This window comes from Pteronotus mesoamericanus, unplaced genomic scaffold (genome assembly GCF_021234165.1).
Source record: "Pteronotus mesoamericanus isolate MK-2021 breed Mesoamerican mustached bat unplaced genomic scaffold, CSHL_Meso_final contig_64, whole genome shotgun sequence".
Taxonomy (NCBI): domain Eukaryota; kingdom Metazoa; phylum Chordata; class Mammalia; order Chiroptera; family Mormoopidae; genus Pteronotus; species Pteronotus mesoamericanus.
In genome coordinates this window covers 5,051,725-5,062,124 of record NW_026555224.1, presented here as the reverse complement: position 1 = coordinate 5,062,124, position 10,400 = coordinate 5,051,725, and the positions used below count along the sequence as shown (strand labels likewise).

The following is a 10,400-nucleotide window of genomic DNA, read 5'->3' as shown; positions in this document are numbered from 1 at the left end:
CCTCACCAACAAGGTGACTGCCTGTCTCAGCTCAAATGTTGCATTGGCACTGGGAATTAATCTTATGCTCAAGTTGGAAGTAAAAGGTAAGTGTGTGCCTTGAAAATTTTGCCTATGCTATTTGATTGCTAGAAAGGTAGAAAAAGGCAGTGTGGGTGAAACAATGGATAAGGAAGTAAAAAATGTAATAAAAATTATTTACCCCCAGATTTTTTTTTATTATAAAGACCCTTATGTGAACTGTAAAAAATCAGAAGTGTGAAAAAATTGTTCTCATCTCTTCACAATAAACCCCCAGTTATACTCTCAAATAAAATAATTTTAGGGATTTGTGTGTTTATACATTTCTCGGGACATGAAATTGAAAGTGAAAAGCATGGCAGATGAGCAAGAAATAATGTGCAAATTGGAAAGCATTAAAGAGATGAAGAATAAGACCCTGCAGATGGAGAAGATCAAGGCCAGTTTGAAGGCTGAGTTTGAGGCCCTTGAATTAGAGGAGAGACACCTGAAGGAATACAAACAGGAGATGGACCTCCTGCTACAAGAGAAGATGGCCCATGTGGAGGAACACCGACTGATCCATGCTGACATCAGTGTGATGGAAAATACCATCAAACAATCTGAGAATGACTTAAACAAGCTGCTAGAGTCTACCCGCCGTCTACATGATGAGTATAAGCCACTGAAGGAACATGTAGATGCCCTGCGCATGACCCTGGGCCTGCAGAGGCTCCCTGACCTATGTGAAGAGGAGGAGAAGCTCTCCTTGAATTATTTTGAGAAGCAGAAAGCAGAGTGGCAGGCTGTTATCTGTGTACTTTTTGGGCTCTGGTGCTGTAGACTGGAGATACCGCTTATGGTTTAGACCCCGCTCTTCTCAGGGGGATCCAGCTGGCCATTTCAATATCCTTCTGGTGCTGCCACCTGTGGGCGCCCCGCCTGCCTTCTCGAGTCTCTACCACACTCCTTGCCACTTAGGTTGTGCTAAAGCTGATTCTTCTGTCTCTCTGAGATAATAACGCTCCTCTCTCACTACTGTTCAGTTGTTTGTTCCAGGTGATTTCTCCACAATGTAGTTGTAATTCCAGGTTGATCCTGGGAGGAGGTCAGTGAGACTTCCATTTACTCCTCCACCATCTTGATTTTTCCATTTACTGCAATTCTTATCACTTAAGCTACTTCTTCAAGGAGGTAGTGCCATATATCTAAATTTTTGTTCATCCGTTTCTCTTTTTTTAATTTTTTAATTTATTGATTTGAGAGAGAGAGAGAGAAACATTGATTGTTGTTCCACTTTTTTATGTACCCATTGGTTTATTCTTGTAAGTGCCATGACCAGAGAACCTACAACATTGGCATATGGAGACAATGCTCCAGCCAACAGTGCTACTGGCCAGGGCTTATACCTCTGTTTCTTGATTTATCTATTTTAATCTCTACCAATTTACTGCACAGCTTAAAAAAATGGAGATTTAGCTCCTTCACTAACCCTTCTCTTCTGTCACCCTCTCCTCTAAATGGAGTTATACCATTATATTTGGATCATGATCAGAATTTACATTATTATGACCATGTCAATGTTATTCACTTCAGAATAAAGAGGTGTACTATTATTAAAAAAAAAAAAAAAAGAAAGAAAAGAAAAGAAAGCAGAGTGGCAGACGGAGCCTCAGGAGCCCCACCATCCCAGAGGCCCTGGCCGCTGCAGCCGTTGCTGCACAACAACTTCAAGTGGCTAGGAAGCAGGACACCCGGCAGACAGCCACCTTCAGGCAGCAGCCCCCACCTATGAAGAAAATGTTTACTGATACCTATCTTAGACCATGCTCCATTATATTGCTAAATGGCCTGCTTGTCATGTCATCAGCAAATTCACTACAATGCACCAATATGCCCTCTATGCAAAGTCAAGAGTTGGTCCCGGAACCCCGAAAAGCCAAAACAGAAGCAGAATGAATGAAGAGAGGGAGAACACAGAGAGCCCTACTGCTCATAACCCCTTCCTTTGGCCAGTGATCAATGTCCTGATGTAAAACAACCCTTCCCCACCTCTACCAAGTCTCCAATTTAATGTGATGGAAGCACAACTCCTCTCTCACTTTGCTCTTATTTCTTTCTGCTCTTGGGGTTTCTGGTTTAGGAAGAGATGTGGTTCAGGTGCTAATGACAGTATGTCTGATAATCCCTTCTCTCTCACCCACATTTCAACCCCTGCTCTTGTTTGGAGCTAAGGATAGGGCAGGAGGCCCAAACATGATTCTCTGTCTCTTGTGTCTGAGGGCTGGGACCTAAGGTCTGAGGGTTGGGAGGCCCATATCTTATTTAGTGTAAAGGCTCCAGTGTGCCCCTCCCTGTACTTTTGCCTTAGGCTTTGAAGGGACAACAATGACTTTCAAGTAGGCCTGGTGCATATATCTTCCCTACCTTTGTCTCATCCTCAAGGCCCGGAGGTAATTTGGACAAGCTCTCCTTTTTGTATTCATTTCGAAGGACTGGGTGTTATTATGGAGTTCACCATCCCACCCTAGCCCCAGTCTCCCAGATATACAGAAGTTCTCAGGTACCAGGCTTTGTGTCTGGGGACCCCACCTCTACCAAGAGATCTGCGGGCCTTTCTCCCCCAGTTCTAGTTTTTGCAGATCAGCAGTAAAAGTTCCCCATAGTGAAATCAGGGAACTGGAGCTATACCCACTTGATTAAGTCCTGCCTAAGTCATTGGGCTAGGGCTCTGCTATAGGGGTTGCCTTAGGCTTAGATGGGCCTGAGGCTGACAGTTGTGTTGCCATTTGTTCAAAATCACAGGGTGGGTTGAGATTAAGTGAGTGGCAATTACTTTACCCATGTAAGTGGGTGGGACTTCTCCATTTATCCCTCCTCTTGGGTCTCCCCTCTTCTATAAGGCAGCCTCTGCTCAGGTCAGCTGCTGGCCACCCCCTTTCCTGTGGATTGGGCAGGTGACCTTCCCTCCCCAAAGACAAGATACCAGGGTCCCCAAGCCCTACAGCTCTCTACTCCACCAAAGCCAGATCTTTAATAAAATCACTCTCAGACTTAAGGGACAGTGATGGATGTTGGCTGACTTAAAAAGTTTTAGCTCCAGGTCTCAGTCCCTAGCTGGGGAAGGAAAGAGATTTTTCCTTCCTTCCTTAACTGCAGTTTTACGTTTCCACAGTGTCTCTGTGTTCAGAATATAAGAGATTCCTCTTCTCTTGGAAAGTAAGAGTGTTATGTCTGTACAAATCCTTTTAAATAAACATTTGTTCATTGGGAAAAAAATAAAATAATTTTAAACCTTCTAATCTACAACTGTCTGTATTTACTTAATGCTATATATTAGACCTCTTCCCACATAGATATGCTCCATTTATTTCAAAGCTGTATAATATTCTATTGTGAAGAGATACTATAATTAGCTAGTTCTCTATCAATGCATATTTAAATGGTTTTCAATTTTTTGCTATTACCCACAATAGTACACAAATATTTACTCATACAATATGCATACTAGTATAAATAAATTTGTAGATATAAAATGCTATCTTATAAAGTATTCATAACTTAATTTTAACTGCTGTAATGATAACCTTCAAAAGGAAGCTTAATTTCCCCAATAGCACATAGGTTTTTCTACATCCTTTCCAATTATACATTACACTATTCTCATTTTTTTAAAAATATAGCCTTTTTATTTCCTATAATTAATATTTAATTTTCCTCCAAACTCTACACTTATTGGCTGAAGAAAATAAATGTAATGTAAGTCTAACTGAGTAGTTTTCTCATGTTCTTCTGAATGAGTCAGTCAGACATCTCTCTTTTCCTTTTATTCTTTAAGATGATTAATTTAAAAATAAAATTGTATATGTGGGGATGGGAATTTATGAATCTCTTATGATGAGTGAAAATGGGAACCTCAGATCTATGTGGTAGCCTCTGGATCTTTTGCCTGGAGTACCGAGCTTGAGCTGAAGAGTGGTTGTTTATGTTGGCTCATGTAACACAATAAACTGGTACCTTATCTCTTAGAAATGTGATTCTGGCCATTTTCCTCATCCAGGCCTCTGCCACTGTCCAGACCTCTCTGAGATTCTTTGGCCTTCACAAACACTTAGAATGTTCTCCAAGTTCTGACTTTTAAGATGTGAGGAACCAGTAGCACCACTTTAGGCCCATTTATCTAACTGCCTATTCTTTCTTTTTTTTTTTTCAGGAATTTGCATTTTTTATTATAATATTTTTTTAATTTATTTTTTCAAATACATTTGTCTCTGCCAACCCCCCACCACTTCCCCTTGCCCCCTCCCTTCTTCCCTCCCTCAGCTCTTCCCCTTTGGTTTTGTCCCTGAGTCCTTGCTATATGTTCCTTGACTTTCCCCTTCCCTTCCTTTTCCCCGCCCACCCTCCCTCCTACCTTCTTGTCTCTGTTGGTTTCTTTTCCTTTCAGTGTTGCGGGTCTATTTTCCTTGCATCTTTGTCTTGTTGGTTAGGTTCCACTTATAGGTGAGAAACATCAATGCCACCATCTTGACATGATCAAGGTTATATCTAGATGATCTTACCCTGGAATGATTTTCCAGGGATTTCCTAAAATAGGAAAACCTAGGGTCCAGGTACCTGTTCTCTGTCCCTTGCATTCTTTTCTTACAGGAGGGAGGGGAGTGTGCCTTATCTCCTTGTCTTTCTTTCTAGAAGAGACTTATTTTCCAAAATAACATTTGAATTGTTAGTGCCCCTAATTTAATGTAATCCAATTTGTCAGTCTTTTTCAAGAAATTCTTTCATATCCAGTGCCATAAAGATGATAATCTTTTTAAAATCATTTTTCATTGTTATTCTATTACAGTTGTCCCAATTTCCACCCCCCCTTGCCCTCCTCCACCCATCACACACCCCACTCCTACAGTCAGTCCCACACTGTTTTCCATGTCCATTGTGTCAATCATACATGTTCTTTGACAAGTCCCTTTGCTTTTTTTCCACCATTATCCCCTCCCCCACTCTGCTCTTGGCGCTTTCAGTCTGATCCATGTTTCCATGCCTGTGATTCTATTTGTTCTTTAGCTTATTGTTCATTAGATTCCTCTCATAGGTAAGATTGTATGGTATTTGTCTTTCACTGACTGCCTTATTTAATTTAGTATAATGTTCTCCTGTTCCATTTATGCTGCCACAAAAGATAGGAGTTCCATCTTTCTCTCTGCTGCATAGTATTCCATTGTGTAAGTGTACTACAGCTTTTTGACCCACTCATCTACTGATGGGCACTTAGGCTGTTTCCAGCACTTGGCTATTGTAAATCGCACCACTGTGAACATAGGGGTGCATAAGTTCCTTTGAATTGGTGATTTGGGTCTTAGGGTATAATCACAGCAGTGGAGTAGCTGGGCCAAAAGGCAGTTCTGTGTTTAGTTTTTTGAATAAATTCGATACTGTTTTCCACAGTGGCTGCACCAGTCTGCATTCCCACCAACAGTGCACCAGGGTTCCCTTTTCTCCACATCCTTGCCAGCACTTGTTGTTGGTTGATTTATTAATGATGGCTATCCTGACAGGTGTGAGGTGACATCTCAATGTGGGTTTTTTAAAAAAGATTTTATTTATTTATTTTTAGACAGAGGGAAAGGGAGGGAGAAGGAGAGGGAAAGAAACATCAATGTGTGGTTGTCTCTCACGTACCCCCCATTGGGGATCTGGCCTGCAACCCAGGCATGTGCCCTGACTGGAAATTGAACTGGCGACCCTTTTGTTCACTGGCTGGCACTCAATCCACTGAGCCAAACCAGCCAGGGCTCAGTGTAGTTTTAATTTGCACCCCTATGATGTCTAGTGATATCGAGCACTTTTTCATGTGCCATGAGCCATCTGTATGTCCTCCTTGGAGAAGTGTCTATTCAGATCCTTAGCCCATTTTTTAATTGGATTGTTTGTGTTTCTGGTGTTGACTTGTATGAGTTTTTCATGTATTTTGGAAGTCAAACCCTTGTCCTTGTATTATTGGCAAATATGTTATCCCATATAGTTGGTTCCCTTTTCATTTTGATGATGGTTTCTTTAGCCATGCAGAAGCAGTTAAGTTTGATATAGTCCCATTTGTTTATTTATTCATTTATATCCCTTGCCCTAGGCAAGGTATTGGCAAAAATATTGCTACATGGGATATCTGAAATTTTCCTGCCTATGTTTTCCTCTACAACTTTTATAGTGTCACAACTTAGATTTGTCTTTTATCCACTTTGAGTTTATTCTGGTGTATGGTGTAAGCTGGCGATCTAGTTTCATTTATTTTATGTGTGCCAGTCCAGTTCTCTCAATATCACTTATTGAAGAGGCCATCTTTACTCTATTGTATGCTCATGCCTCCTTTATCAAATATTAATTGACCATAGAGACTTGGGTTTATTCCTGGGTTCTCTAGTCTGTTCCACTGAACTATGTGTCTGTTCATATGCCAGTATCAGACTGTTTTAGTTACAGTGTAGTATAGTTTGTAGTATAGTTTGATAACAGGTATTGTGATCCTTCTTACTTTTTTCTTCTTTTCTAAGATTGTTGAGAGTATTTGGGGTCATTTTGGTTCCATATAAATTTTTGAAATACTTATTCTAGATTTGTGAAATATGCCATTAGTATTTTCATATAAACTTCAATGGATCTATAGATTGCTTTGGGTAGTATGCACATTTTAATGATAATTCTTCCAATGCATGAACACAGTATATGCTTCAATTTATTTGTATCTTCCTTAATTTCTTCCTTGAGTGTTCTATAGTTTTCTAAATACAGATCTTTTACCTCCTTGGTTAAATTTATTCCTAAGTATTTTACTTTTCTTATTGCTATAGTACATGGGATTTTGCCTCTTTCTGATATTTCATTCTTGACATACAAAAATAGCATTGATTTCTGAATATTGACTTTGTTGCCCTCTATTTTACCAAATTCACTTATTAGGCTAAGTAGTTTTTTGGTGGAGACTACAGAGTTTTCTGTGTACACTATTATGTCATCTGCAAATAATGACAATTTTACTTCCTCCTTTCCAATTTGGATGCCTTTTATTCCTTTTTCTTGTCTGATCATTGTTGCTAGAACTTCCAGCATTATGTTGAATAATAGCGGTGAGAGTGGACACCCTTGTCTTGTTCCTGATCTTAAGAGGAAAGCTTTTAGTTTTTGCCTGGTGAGTATAATGATGGCTGTAGGTTTCTCATATATGGCTTTTATTATGTTGAGATATGCTCCTTCTAATCCCACTTTGCTGTGTGTTTTTATCATAAATCGGTGCTGGATTTCATCAAATGCTTTTTCCACATCTATTGATATGATCATGTGATTTTTGTCCTTCGTTTTATGTCGTGTATGTCGTTTATTGATTTGTGAATATTGTACCATCCTTGCTTACCTGGGATGAATCCCACTTGATCATGGTGGAGGATCTTTTTAATGTATTTCTGAATCCAGATTGCCAGTATTTTGTTGAGGATTTTAGCATCTGTGTTCATTAGAGATATTGGCCTGTAGTTTTCTCTCTTTTGTGTGTCTTTACCTGGTTTTGGGATTAGGATGATGCTGGCTTTGTAAAAAAGTTTAGGAGTCTTCCATCTTCTTGAATTTTTTGGAATAGTTTGAGAAGGATAAGAGTTCTTCCTGAAGTGTTCGGTAAAATTCACTTGTGAAGCCATCTGGTCCACGGCTTTTGTGTGCTGGAACATTTTGATTACTGCTTCAATTTCACTAGTTGTTATCAGTCTACTCAGGCTTTCTGCTTCTTCTTTATCCAGTTTTAGCAAATTGTATGTTTGTAGAAATTTCTCCATTTTTCCTAGGTTGTTTAAATTTTGGACATATAGTTGTTCATTGTAATTTCTTATAATCCTTTGTATTTTTGTGTTACCAGTTGTAACTTGTCCTCTTTCTTTTCTGATTTTATTTGGGTCCTTTCTCTTTTTTTCTTCATGAGTCTGGTTAAAAGCTTGTTGATTTTGTTTATCTTTTTGAAGAACCAGCTCGTGCATTTATTGATCTTCTGAATTGTTATTTTAGTCTCATTCATTTAATTCTGTCCTGATCTTGATTATTTCATTCATTGCTCTCACTGTGAGCATTGTTTGTTGTTGTTCCTCCAGTTCTTTTAGAGGTAGAATTAGGTTGTTTATTTGAGATTTTTCTATATACTTTAGGTATGCCTGTGTTGCTATGGACTTCACTCTCAGTACCACCTTCACTGTGTCCTGTAATTTTTGTGTTACTGTGTGTTCCTTTTCATTTGTTTCTAGATAGTTTTTGATTTCTTCATTGATTTCATTGTTGGCCCATTCATTATAAATAACATGTAATTCAGTCTCCTTATATTTGAATGTTTTTTAGTTTTTTCATTGAGTTTGGTTTCTAGTTTCAAAACATTATGATCTGAGCACATGTTTGATATGATTTCAATTTTCTTGAATTTGTGGAGGTTTGTTTTGTGTCCTATCATGTGGTCTACCTTTGAAAATGCTCACTGTGCATTTGAAAAGAATGCATATTTTGCTTCTTTGGGGTGAAATGTTCTGCACATATCAATTAAGTCTACTTGATATAGAGTGCCATTAAGTGCATAATATCCTTGTTGATTCTTTGTTTGGAAGATCTATCCATTGTTGACAGTGAGGTATTAAAATCCCCTACAATGACTTTGTTGTCAATATGTTTCTTGAAGTCCTCCAAGACTTTCTTTATATATTTAGGTGCTCCTATGTTGGGTGCATAAGGTTTACAGATGTCATATCCTGCTGTGGGATTGTTCCTTTAAGTATTATATAATAACCTTCTTTTTTTCCTTTGTATGGCTTTTGTTTTGAAGTATATTTTGTCTAATATAAGTATTGCTACCCCAGCTTTCTTATTGTGTCTTTTTGCTTAGAATACTTTTTCCATCCCTTTACTTTCAACTTGTGTAGATCTTTTTTCTGAGGTGGGTCCCCGTTAGATAGCATATATGTGGGTCTTCTCCTTTTATAGCAGTCCCTTTAACATCTCTTGTAGTGCTGGCTTGGTGGAGATGTATTCTTTTAGCCTTCTTTTGGCTAGGAAGCTCTTTATTTCACCTTCCATTTTAAATGAGAGTCTTGCTGGCTAGAATAGTCTTGGTTGTATGTCTTTATTTTTCATTACCTGGAATATTTCATGCCAAATCCTTCTAGAGTGTTTCTGTTGATAAGTCTGCTGATAGCTTTATTGGATCTCCCTTGTATGTTACTTGCCGTTTCTCTCTTTCTGCCTTTAAGGTCCTACTTGTCTTTAGATTTTGCCATTTTAATTATGATGTGTCTTGGAGTAGACCTCTTTGGGTTCATCTTTGATTGTGACCTTATCTGCTTCCTGAACTTGTGTGACTTTTTCCCTCAATAAGTTAGGGAAGTTTTCAGTCATTATTTTTTTAAACAGGCTTTCTACCCTTGCTCCATTTCTTCTCGTTCTGATAGTCCTATGATATGAATATTGTTTCATTTCATGTTGTCCTGAAGCTCCATTAAACTATCCTCATTCTTTCATAGTCTTATTTTGTTTTGTTGCTCTACCCAGGTATTTCTTTCTACCTTGTCTTCGAGCTCACTGATTCAGTCCTCTGCTTCATCTAGTCTGCTTGTAATTCCTTCTAGTATATTTTTTATTTCATATATTGTAGTATTTATTTCTTCCTGGCACTTGTTCATAGTTCTTATGTCCTTTTTCATGCTACTATAGTTCCCACTAAGTTCCTTGTAGTTTCCACTGAGTGCCTTGAACAATCTTATATCCATTATTTTGAATTCTATGTCTGATAGACTGCTTGCCTCAATTTCATTTAGCACTTTTTCTGGGGATTCCTCCTTTCCTTTCAATTGTGGGTTCTTTATTTGTCTCCCCATTTTATGTGACTCTTTTTGTTTGTTTCTGCATCTCAAGTTTCTCTGCTTTGCCTTCCTGTCTTTGTGGGGTGGACTTCTGTAGTGGGAGTTCAGTGTGACTCAGTGGTGCAGGCTCTCTGATCTCCTGATCTGTATGCTCTAGAGTTGCCTTTTTTAAAATTTATGTAGATTCTTGTTGCGCTCAGGCTTTGATTATTGGTGGCTCATTTGTGGGTGGGTTCTCCCCTCCAGCTGGCTGACTGGGAGTCACAACTCCGACCACATCTTGTATGCTCTCGTACAGGTACTAGTTAACAAAGCAATATTACCAGAAAACCAAACCCCAGCAGGAAAAATAACCCCCTACCACATCAGCAATATCAACAGCAATTGAGCAAAGATTAATAAAGGTGCATAAAGTTTAAGAATATTATAAGATAGGAAAAAAGGAGTATTAGATGGCTAAAGGAAAGAAAAATGATTTTGAGTGGGAAGACGGGAGGAGAAATAATAAGAGTAGGGAACAGA

The 10,400-nt window shown here is 38.7% G+C and overlaps 1 pseudogene; it reads left to right on the top strand.

The window, feature by feature from the left end:
• The first annotated feature begins 337 nt into the window (after positions 1 to 337).
• Positions 338 to 1,963, top strand: LOC129076807 (zinc finger C4H2 domain-containing protein-like; annotated as a pseudogene).
• Positions 1,964 to 10,400: the final 8,437 nt, after the last annotated feature.